At 41.8% G+C, this 12,499-nt stretch overlaps 1 pseudogene; it reads right to left on the bottom strand.

Annotated features, from left to right (window-relative positions):
• Positions 1 to 503: 503 nt before the first annotated feature.
• LOC120282962 lies at positions 504 to 1,986 on the bottom strand (annotated as a pseudogene).
• Between the last annotated feature and the right edge of the window lie 10,513 nt (positions 1,987 to 12,499).

Below are 12,499 nucleotides of genomic sequence, written 5' to 3'. Positions count from 1 at the left end.
TTGGGATGACTTTTGCTACTAGTTGTTTGTATTTGCCGTTCTAGCTTTCCTATTCTTTTTTGTTGCCTTGTCTAGATTTTTTTTTTCTTCTTTTTTTCTACTCACTTCCGGTAAAAGACGGCTGTTCTTTCTTTATTTTTTTTGTATTTCTTTATTTTTCCCTGTTTTATATATAATGTAATAAAATAATGATTTATCACTTTTATTATTAAAAAATACTATTTTATACAAGAAAAATCATATTATATTATCAATAAATAATGAGCAAACAAAATAATCAGGCAGTTTATAGTTTGTAGGGCATTGCCTATTCTATTCTTACGCGTACAAATCCTAAATGCAGAAAACAGTCGGTGTGTGGGACCACCGTTCATTTGCTCGCTGATGCAGATGTGTTGACCGTGAAGGCAGCAGCAGCACCAGCACCACCACCGCGTTCTCTCCGCCAGAACTCTCCGAGAAAACGTCTTAGCCGCGTCCAAACTTGGAAAGTAGGGGCGGCTCTAGAAACTATGCGCTAGCGACTCACCGGTCGCCTCTGGGCTTCCCATCACCGTCACGGTTAACTGACGATAGGCAAAGAAGAAGCTCTTCATGGCCCCCTCGATCGCCTGGAAAGCCTGCAGCAAATGGACCCTTGAGACAGCGCCATCATCCCTGCTCTGCTTGTGAAACAGAATCATGGCCGCGTCCTGGACCCTGGGACCCTCCCTTGGGATCCACCTCTACCCCCAAAATGAACGGCACCCTCTTTTTCAGATCATTTTTGACAATCGCGTGAGCTCCAGCAGGGCCGCTGATCTGAAACAGAGAGCCTCGGATGATCCCGGTGTTGCCTGAATAGCTAGTTGGTTTTTCAGATGGAGGAAATCATCAGGATCCATCAACAGATGCAGATCCTCAACTCGCGATAGCAGCTTCCATGTTTGCTCAAGGATCCAGCAATCACTCGCGGCTTTCTCCCACTCCTTCCCATCTAATCTAACAACGATCCTCTTCAGAAGCTCCCGAGCAACGAACAACCATGATTCGAGGATCTGGTGGATGGTGAATAGCGTCTCATTCTCCAAGTTCCTGATTGATGGTGGTGATGAGGGTTTCTTGACGGAGTGAAGATCAGACGGCCTTACAACGAGATCGTACTCGAGATTGGGCTTGCTCGGCGAGATTTGGTTCACCAGCCCCAGCGTGAACGGGCAACGATGCATCTGGCACTCGATGTTTAATAGTATCCTGGAAGCAATGCCCTCGGATTTCTCCCACGTTGCAAAGCCTTGGTAGTAAGCTTTCCTCGCTGGTTCGGCTTACCACTGGGCTTGCTCCGGGGACCTGCCAGACCTCCTGGGAGCTCCTATCTCTTGTCAGCACACCGGATGGCGACCTGAGTTCCACGATCGGCGCGCCACTACCACCCCTCCTCCTCATCCTCGCAGATGAGGGGCGATGAGCTCCACTTCGTGCATGGCGAGGGACTCGAGCCTCCGCTTCCATTCACCGTGGTTGGAATAAGGCCTCGGGTCTGAAAGACCCATGGAGATGAACCGGAACGTGATTTCAAGGGCCTGCAAAAGCTGGTTTTAAGATGGTCTCGTTTCTCCATTCCGGGAAAGCTTTTTGAGCGTTCCAGAGGCTGGCGAGCTCTGGGAGGCGGAGGTAGAAGCTCATAAGCGGCGGTTGCGGATGCGTCTTCTACGGGTGATGAGGAAGGGACGGAGAGGTGGGACTTGTCCGACGGCAATCTGGCTGATCTAGCTGATATTTCCGGCGTTGCCATCTTCCTTGATTTCCGCTGTAAATCCACCATACATATATATATATATATGTGTGTGTGTGTATATGGATGGAAATTGAGGAGGAGAAGAAATAAATTAAGGATAACTGGAAAGTGTTGTTTAATTTGAGTTTGTTTGGAAGAGAGACGCATATATGTGTGTATGTATATATACACCCAATCTAGAGATAAATGCACAAAGAGAGGATGAGAAAGATAAAAGCGAAGCGATAGGGAAGTTAGGGGAGGTTGAGATGAGATCTAAGAAGACGTGTGGAGAGTTCACAACAAAGACTAGAATTTACATAGTCCAGCGGTAACTAATTCCCAATTAAACGATTAAAAAAAAAAAAGACAACCTTATCCAAATATCATTCTTCGACAACACGCCGTTTATTTTTTATGCTAAGCATTGTTATAATTTATTAAGCGTACGGGATGGAACCGGGAGAATTTTCTTTCTTTCTTTCCTTTGGGCGGCAGTCATTTGGAACTCTTTTTCTTTTTAATTCGTTCCCACCAACGCCCAATCCGCGGTATGGAATAAGGGATGGATGGGTTGGTTCTATACCACCAACCCAATTTAATTTATTTACATCTGAATTCTGACCGGTTGGGGTTGAGACAACTATTTTACCATTTCTACATGTCGTTGATATTTATTTGTGATGATCAGTGTCAAAAATTGTTATTGTTTTTGTCGGTGGTGGTGGTGGTGGTGGTGGTGGGTGGAGAATACTCGGCCGGTCAATTAGAAATTTTTGAACAAGTCTGTGTGCATGGTTAATCTGACCAATACTGGCAACAGCCAAAATGTATTTTTCCTAGGAGCTTCCAGAAATTAGGGCGGGCAGGTTTGGAAGAATTATCGTCCCACACGGTTCCCATCGTCAAACACCGGAATCGGCGCCTATCATGGAGAGAAGAGTGGAATGAATTCTCATGGGACGACGGAAGGGCCATGTTTGATAGTTGGCACTTGGCATGCATCCAGCTCAAACACAAAGCATGCATATTATTGTTATTCATCCGATTAATATTGGCTTATCTAGACGTGACTTGTGACATGCACCCCTGCACCAAGTAATCAAAACCCAGAAAGCATGCAAAGTATCCAAGCGGCATCCAACATCTATTCCACTTCCACTTCTGTTTTTGATTGGAATGAGGATGTTATGCGCGTGTGCTGTCGGGTCGTGGTAAACGTTATCCTTAGCGCTAAGTCAGCCACTCCACCTGCCACGTGATCAGCAGTTGACACGCGTCAGTGATTCTAGATCCATCCTTTCAGCTTGCTTGCACGTCTCGCAGGCACCGAATTGGAGGAATAAGGTTGACTGGTGGATGGGTGGTCAGTTGGTCTCCAGATTAGGACGTGATCAATGGATGAAAAGCTATTGATCCCTGTTCTGGAACATTTCCAACCTAGCAGAACCATTAGATAAATCTACATCTCTCTCCGATTTATTTATTAATTCGTGAGTTTGACGCTCTAGCAATCTTCCCTACCACTGACTGCAGTAGTACTAGTTCCGGCCAATAATGCTTCTTCTCGGATCCTTTTTGAATTGCATGCTCTTCAAACAATTGCCTTTTTCCTATTTTTGACTTTATAGGTGAACACACACTCAGTGGGGACGGCGCTCTGTACATAAGGGGACCCGACCCCATCTGAGTCACGTGCCAACCAGTTCACACCACCATGGCTTACCCGCATTGATTGGCTACGGAGCCATCATCGGCACGCGTCATACGTGGCTTGGTTATTTTTCCATTACACATATATGTTAGAATGGTTACCTATACCTCTGAAGAGCTGACCGTTTACTTGTCAAAGATCCTGCTGGAATTTGATTGGACAACTCAAGAATTGCTGGGCTGCCATTGGATGTTAACTTTATGCTTTTTCTATCTTTTTATCTTTTTGTCTTTCTTTTTAATGTTTGTGTGTCTGTGTCAGGGGACTGAGTCAACTTAGGAGTCTTTTTATATTTGAATCTTTGCTTTATGTATCTATTAGCTTCAATATAGTGTATCTTGCTTTTTCAATGTAACCTTAGTATCTCTGTGAGAACTCTATCTCTTCTTCCTATCTTCTAATTCTAACAGTGGTATCAGAGACAATTCTATAGTTCAACCTTGAAGAAGGATGGCTGCGAATGGGAGTGGCATCGGATCTTCTCAGGTTAATGTCCCTCCCTTTAATGGAGATGGTTACAACTCATGGAGCCTAAAGATGGAGATGATCCTTCTCTCTTGTGATCTATGGGGAATGGTTGAGAAATGATACAAAGAAGATGAAGAAGATGAGCACAAGAGAGCGAAGAAACGTCAAGAGAAATGCAAAGGCTCTATGTCTAATACAGCAGGCGCTTGATGCCAAGGTTCTCATTCGAATCTCATAGACGAGGTACGCGAAGAAGGCTTGGGATATCTTGAAAGGAGAATACCAAGGTTGCACCAAGAATGCGAGACTCGACTTCATCCTCATTGACAGGACTTCGAGAATACGCGCATGAAGAACGGGGAAAAGATACATGACTACATTAGCATGGTGCTAACTGTAGTGTATCACATTCGAGCCACAGGAGAGGTAGGCTGATCCGACCCGTTGTTAGGGAAGATTCTCCCGAGTCTAACCCTCAAGATTCAGACCATGTTGTGTTGTCTATCATTGAGTCGGGAGGATGCGGGTTCTCTCACCATTGAAGAACTCGAGTGGATCTCTCAGAGGTCACGAAGGCAGACTAGATATAGAGCAGGATCACATGGAGGAGAGGGCACTGTTTGTTAAGGGAGCCTTATTTCGTGAGCATGGTGGCCGTGGAGGTAGAGGTCGAGGCTGAGGGTTTCACAAATGAAGAGGCCGTGGACGAGGATGGCACTCAGACCAACCTCGTGTGGTCGAAGGAGATAAGCATCACAAGGGAATACAATGCTTTGGGTGCAAGAGATACGGGCAAATAAAATCTCAGTGTCGTTACAAGAACAAGGAAGCAAACCTAGTCAAGAGCACTCAAAAGACACCAAGGAGGGCGATAAAGGACTACATTCATGGCATCCGAGTGAAGATACTGAATGAAAGAGGAGGTATGTAGCTCATTGACTCAGGATGCTCAAATCATATGTCAGGAAATAGAATGCTATTTCAAAACTTGGAGGAAGTATCAAAATCAAACCATTAGGCTAGGGAGGCGGAAACATCTTGCAAGTTGGCGGGATTAGCTCTGTGTTCTTCGCTCGATTGTGGAAGAACAAACACACTAATCGGCGTGCGTATATGTGCCTCATCTAGCGCACAACTTGTTGAGCGATGGTCAGCTGATGAGCTCTGGTTACTTTGTTGAGTTCTCTGAAGAAGAGTGTGTTATTAAGGATGCCAAGACTAAAGCTAAGATTGCACAGGTATGCATGACTTCTCATCGGTTGTTTCCTCTTGAAGCTGATGACGTTGGATCAGCAAATATTACACGAAATGAAGCTGTGATATTTGATCTTTGGCACAAGCGATATGGCCACCTGAACCAGAAGAGTCTACAATTGTTGGGAGAAAAGCGGATGATTGTTGGCTTGCTGGTCATCTCAAGTATTAAACCATGTGAATCATGCTTGTTGGGAAAACAAGCTCGCATATCCTTTCCCACCGGCCATGCAGGGAGATCAACGGTACCGCTGGAGTTAATTCATGGCGACCTAGTAGGCCCGATGCAAACTGCCTCTCTCCGTGGAAATTGTTACTTCTTCTTACTAGCGGATGACCACTCACGCTACAGCTGGGTCTATTTCCTTAAGAGGAAATCTGATGCGCTGGAGAAATTCAAGCTCTTCAAACTCTTGGTCGAAAAATAGCTATCATTGCCACTGAAAAATCTCCGCACCGATCGCGGTGGCGAATTCAAGTCCAAGGAGTTCAAATTATTCTGTGAACTAGCAGGAATCCAGCAACAGCTCACCGCTCCACGATCTCCACAGCAAACGGAGTCGCCGAACGGAAGAACTGGACTGTGACTGAGATGGCACGCACAATGATGAAGGAGACATCTATGCCGACAAAATTTTGGGCCGAAGCAGTATGCACGGCGGTTTACATTCTTAATCAAGCTCCGACGGTAGCTCTTGAAGATATAACACCCTATGAAATGTTGACTGGATCTAAGCCAACCTTGAACAACTTCAAAGTCTTTGGTTGTTTAACTCACTCTTTAGTTGAATCACAGCAAAGAAAGAAATTTGACTCAAAGACCACTCCTGGGGTTTTCATTGGCTACTGCGAGAACGCAAAGGCCTATAAGATCTTCGACCCATTCACGAGGCGTGTCCAAGTCAGCAGGGACGTGAAATTCTTCGAAGAAAAACGCTGGGATTGGTCAAAGAATGTTGTCCCTAATACAATGAACTATGTGCCCGTTAACATCGTGGATGATGTGCATCCCATTGATCAGTTTATAAATCCTCCACCGCACGATTAAACTGATAAACGGATGATGTCGTCTCAAGATTTGAACACATCTTCACCAGTGGTCTCTCAGAGTATGTCTGAAGATGACAACCCTCCGACAAGGTATAGAAACCTAATTGAGATATATGATACCTGCTCTTTCGCCTTAACAGCTGCAGATCCAACTTCGTTTGATGATGCTGTAAAGAATGAAGGCTGGCTCACTGCTATGAAAGAAGAAATGGAGGCGATCTCGGAACAACACTTGGGAGTTGTTAACTTTACCTGAGGGGAAGAAGGCCATCGGATTAAAATGGGTGTTCAAATCCAAATTTAACCCAGACGGAACCATGCTGAGAAAGAAAGCAAGAATCGTTACAAAGGGATATAGACAGATAGAAGGAGTGGATTTCGATGAGATCTTCTCCCCAGTCGCTAGAATTGAGACTGTGTGTTTGTTCCTCGCTATAGGTGTTCAAAGGGGGTGGAAGATTCACCAACTTGACATTAAGAATGCGTTTCTTAGCAGGGAGTTAAAGGAAGAGGTCTTCGTGAAGTAACCAGAGGGGTTCATCATTGAAGGACAAGAGGAGAAAGTTTACATGCTAAACAAAGCTCTTTACGGCCTCCGACAGGCTCCACGAACCTGGTACAGTCGAATAGACTCTCATTTCCATCAACTGGGGTTCGTAAGGAGTGCTAATGAACCAACATGCTATAGAAGAGTCAAGACCGACACCAAAATCCTGCTGCTGTTCCTATACGTGGATGATATAATATATATGAGCAGTTCTGAAGAAATGCTGGTGCAATTCAAAGAGAATATGATAAAGGAGTTTGAGATGTCAGACTTGGGACAATTGAAATACTTTCTTGGGTTAGAGGTGCTATAATGCAAGGATACATTGTTCATTACACAAGGAAAATATGCAGAGGATATTCTGAGCAAAACTGGGATGTTACATTGTAATCCCATCGCTAGCCCAATAAATCTCAATGAGAAGTTGCACTCTGAAGATAATTCAGGGAAAATAGATGGATCCAAGTACAGGAAGATCGTTGGGAATCTCCTCTACTTAACTCACACTCGTTTGGACATAATACATGCTATTTCAGTTGTAGCTCGTTTCATGCAAACACCAACGAAGCATCATTATGAAGCAGTGAAGAGAATTCTGCGATATGTGAGTGGCACCACTGGATATGGAATCCATTATACAAAGAATGAAGAGTTCGTTCTCTTTGGATACTTCGACAGTGATTGGGGAGGCTCGTCAGATCGATCGACGGAGCGAGAATAGGATGGGTTTTTCTCTTGGTTCGGGGGCGGTAGCTTGGTGTTCAAAGAAACAAGCTGTAGCGCACTATCGAGCACCGAGGTCGAATGCATATCAGTTTCATCCGCTACCTGTGAAGCTGTTTGGTTGGGTCGCCTCTTGGCAAACATGAATGAGAAGCAGGAGCTCCCTATAATCATCAGATGTGATAATAGTTCGTCCATCTCCATAGCTCGAAATCCTACTCATCATAGTCGAACGAAGCATATCGACACCCGATACCACTTCATTCATAATATGATAAAAGATGAAGTTATTAGTATTGTTCACTGCAACACTCACGACCAAGTGGCGGATGTCTTCACAAAAGGATTACCCAATTACAAATTCAAACAGTTTAGAGATGAACTGTGTGTCAGAGGTTTAGAGTAAGGGGAGTATGTTAGAATAGTTACTCTATACCTCTGAAGCGCTGACCGTTTACTTGTCAAAGATCCTGCTGGAATTCGATTGGACAACTCAAGAATTTCTGGGTTGAGGTTGGATGTTAACTTTATACTTTTTATCTTTTGTCTTTTGTCTTTCTTTTGATGTTTGTGTTTAGTGTCAGGGACTGAGTCAACTTAGGAGTCTTTATATTTGAATCTTTGCTTTATGTTTCTATTAGCTTCAATATAGTGTATCTTGCTTCTCAGTAACCTTGGTATCTCTATGAGAACTCTGTCTCTTCTTCCTATCTTCCAATTCTAACAATATATACCTTTTCTGTCCACTATATAAGGAGCTTGAGAGTATTTATTCCAGTTTTAATTAGCTTGATTATTGCAAGCACTAGCATAGCATAGTCTAGTGGTAAGGAGCTTGATTATTGCCAATCATAGTATAGTTTAGTGGTAAGATTTATTTGTCCCATGTGAAGGATGTACGTCCAAATCCGAAACATGGTGAATAAGGTCTTTTGCAATGAGCACATATCATGGCTCCCCGTTGCTAAAACAAATAAAATTCTCTATATTAATCTCCATAAAATTACACGTATATAAAGATGTACACGTATGTAAATATAGCCACCACTATATAAAGAAATTATCAATCTAAGGGATCATATGCCAATTGTAAAATATCATATATATATTTGAGAGATATGGAAGATGTTATGGATATTCTATAATATTATTTATATATTTGGGAGATATGGAAGATGCGATGGATATTCTCTAATACACCACCACAAGCTAAAGTCGGGAAGCGACTCGTAGCTAGCTTGGACCGAAGAGACTCAAACAGAGACTTGGCTAACAGTTTAGTTATAATATCCACAAGTTGATCTTGAGTGGTGATGAATTAAACCTGAAGGTCGCGACGAGCTACCTTGTTATGAACAAAGTGAAAATTAATCTCAACATGTTTCGTTCGAGCATGGAATATAGGGTTTGCGGAGAGGTAGGTGGTAGTGTGGCACCAAGGTTAACACACCAAAGGATTGGAGGAGATGAGAGAGCTAGGCCAATGTTGGAGAAAAGGGACTGGAACCACATGAGCTCAGAAGAGGTATTTGCAAGCGCCTTGTATTCTGCTTCGGTTTAAGATCGGGAGACTGTTCGTTGCTTATAAGAACTCCATGAGATAAGGTTATTTCCTAAGAAAATTGCTAAGCCTCTTGTGGACTTGCGATCATCATGACAACCAGCACAATCCGCATCATAGAATGCCTGAAGATGGTAGGTAGAACCATGCTTGAAAAATAAACCATAACCAGAGGTCCCCTTGAGATATTGAAGGATTCATTTTATGTATACCAATGGGTCTTTGTTGGTTGATGTATGAATTGGCACACCTTATTGACTGAGAAAGAGAGATCAGGGTGAGTAAGAGCGATATATTGTATGGCGCCTACTACCTAATGATACTTGGTTGGATCAGAGAACAAAGGACCAGAAAGTTTGGTGAGAGGTATGAATTTCCTCAGCAATGACACTGCGAACAACATCATCAAATGAAGGAAGATAGAGGGTCACGATTGAGTAACTAATTGTGAACAGTTTCAAAGTCAGGATGAAGACACATCAAGAACTCAAAAGTGAGCTATGTTTGGCAAGACTGAGTGCGAATTTTGCAACATTTCAATGTCAAGCAGGTAGACACCTCCGAAGGATCAATTTGCCTCCACAAAGAATGCAACTTGGTGACATGCTCCCTGACAGAGCGCTCATGTTGCTATTGGTGAGTAATATCCTGCAAAATGGTATACGGTCGAGCAGAGCTAAAATGCTCAAACATATAAGTCAAGTGTTCCCACATCGCACGAGCAGCGGGAAGATTTCCAATCTCCATACGAATATCAACCTTATAAGATTGACAAATAAATGCCATGGTATAATGATCAGCTAGAGTCCATGATGGGTCCGGTTTAGAAGGCTTGGAAGAAGTACCATCAACATGGTCAAGCAACTCCAAGCCAAGTAAGATAATACGAACGGTAGTAAACCATTTTTTGTAATTGGAGAATTGAGTTTGTCATCCACGGGAGCAAGGAAATTTGGAGAAGATGAAAAGGAGGTCATTTTTGTTTTTCAATCTCTATCACTGTTACAGAGAATATAATAATGATTAATTTAACCTCGTTATCCAAGGTTTTGAGGGTTTTGTGAATTTGGTCAAATGGAATAAATGGTGGTGGTGGTTGGCTCCGGTCGGTGGCGAGTTGAACAGTAGTGATGATCCCACCTGGGTGCAGCTCCACCTGGCGATGATCGTAACGGTGATGCTGATCACACTTGGTGTAGCGTCACCTGGTGATGGTCAGATCTGGTGGAAGCTGTAGATGGTGGCGATCGAGACCTATGACACTGGCAAGCTGATGAAGTCGACAAGGTTTAGGGCAAATGACAGAGCCTTGGTGCAATGTGGCTCTCTCGGGCCTCTGTGAGAGTAGGATGGTTCCTCTCATTGGAGCTTGGACAAGTGAAGAAGAGACAACGAGAGGTACGGGAAGTTGCCGTAGCTTGGACAAGCAAAGAAGATTTGGCGAGAAAGACGCTATGCCGGATTGTACAAATGGGACATGAGGGTTTTTCTCGTCAATAATGAAGAAGAGACGGCAATCCGGATTGAAGTTTGGAGGGAATGCAGTGAGGTCGCCTGACGTCTGATACCATGATAGATAATATAAGAGAAATATGTCTTCATTATGGCAAAGCAACCCATATAAATATATAAAAGTGGTGTACATTTAGAGTATGCACATAAAAAGTATACACAATGTATGTAAATATATATACTATCATTCTAAGAAAAACAATAATAACAATAAAAGAAGGTAAAGTCTGGCTTTTCGCAGGCCTTCATCAACCATCTTAAAAGATCTATCTTGACTGATACAATGGAAGGTTTGTGGGCTGCTAGCCTAGAGCTTATATGGAATCACCTCCATATTCTTAGCTATAATTCTCCTCAATCTGAATGCTTGATATATTTTGGGCCCTCCTTCAGGCCACAGTTATTATTATATCCCATTAATGCTTGAACCAGGCCGTTGGAGTTTTGCATGTTCAAGTGGTTTAAGCATTGTGCCCATAGATGCATGTAGGGTTTAATGTTTGACAAATTTAATGATATAAAAAGCTATAAATTTGTTAAAGTTCTAAAAATGGGATATAGGCTTAAATAGGATTTTTGAAGTTATTAGCTATTATTTGGATAAGTATGGAAAAATTGATATTTGTTAGAAAAATGTCTCATAGATTCTTTTTTTCTCTTTAGTTTTGTTTGCTCCAAGATTAGTGGACTTTTTTATACTTCCTTTATGCCGCTCTTAGTAGTTGTACTTTATTATTATTTTTTCTTCTAATAAATGTGGTTTTATCAACTTTTGTCCCCAAAATCACATAGATATACACCTCTATAGAAAGAGAGAATTTGCATGTATTCTCTTATAAGTAATGTTGTATATGGCTCATATACATGGTGAACGGGCAGATGTTTGAGCGGAGTGACAACATCTTCCCATTGGGGGGAAGTACCGAGATGGGTTGGGGGTGCATGCGGGTGCAAAGCCCAAGCGGTACGGTACAGGGGTATTTTGATAAATTGTACCGGGTAGGGTTTATATATATATATATATATATTCATGTAATATGTAACCCTAATTAATTTTCTAATAAGAGAATCGACAGCCGCTCCACTCCCGAGGACGTAGGTATACCTGCCAAACCTCGTTAAATCTCATGGCTTTTTTGTGTGATTGCTTTTGATTTTCTCTTTAGATCATTGTTCTATTTCTCAACAAGTAATATAATTGGGTTTAAATCCCTCAAAACTAGAACATAACACTTCACATTTATCTGTTATAAAGCAATTTACATGTATCTCTATGTGTGTATATAGATAAAGTGGGTGAGCCACACTTTATGGAGAGAATAAATTATGGGAAAAGAAAATAGGATTACGAAATAGATACAAATGAAATTACATTGAGTCTACCAAAAGTGGGAAGAGGACACTATAACTACATAAAGACACTACAACATTGATAAAAGGGCCATTTAACCAAGTATCCCCCCCTTTTTTTTATTAAACCAAATGGCCCTAGGGCCATTTTAATTATCAAAATGGCCCTAGGACCATCACATCACCCATGTGGGTGATGTGATATGCTGACTGGGCGCTGACTCAGCGCTGATGTGGCATTTTTAAAATAAAACTCTTGATTTTTTCATTTTAACCCCTGAATTGTTTTATAATCAATAAGTTGGCTTATTCTAGGGTATTTTTAACCATTTTTTTTTAAAAATTTTTTATTAAACTTTTAAAATTTATTAAACTTTTAAATAAATTTTTTTAAAATATATAAGTGTGTTTTTTTAATTTAAATCCCTTATTTGTTTTATAATTAACAAATTATCTTTTCTCTTTGATTATTTAACCCAAATTTTATTTAAAAAAAATTATGTATTTTTTAAATTTATTAAATAAATTAATTTTAAAGAATATATTTGAATATGAAAACACAAA

The sequence above is a fragment of the Dioscorea cayenensis genome, chromosome 18 (assembly GCF_009730915.1).
Source record: "Dioscorea cayenensis subsp. rotundata cultivar TDr96_F1 chromosome 18, TDr96_F1_v2_PseudoChromosome.rev07_lg8_w22 25.fasta, whole genome shotgun sequence".
Taxonomy (NCBI): Eukaryota; Viridiplantae; Streptophyta; class Magnoliopsida; order Dioscoreales; family Dioscoreaceae; genus Dioscorea; species Dioscorea cayenensis.
The sequence above is the reverse complement of the archived record's forward strand: the minus strand, read 5'-3'. Positions and strand labels throughout refer to the sequence as shown.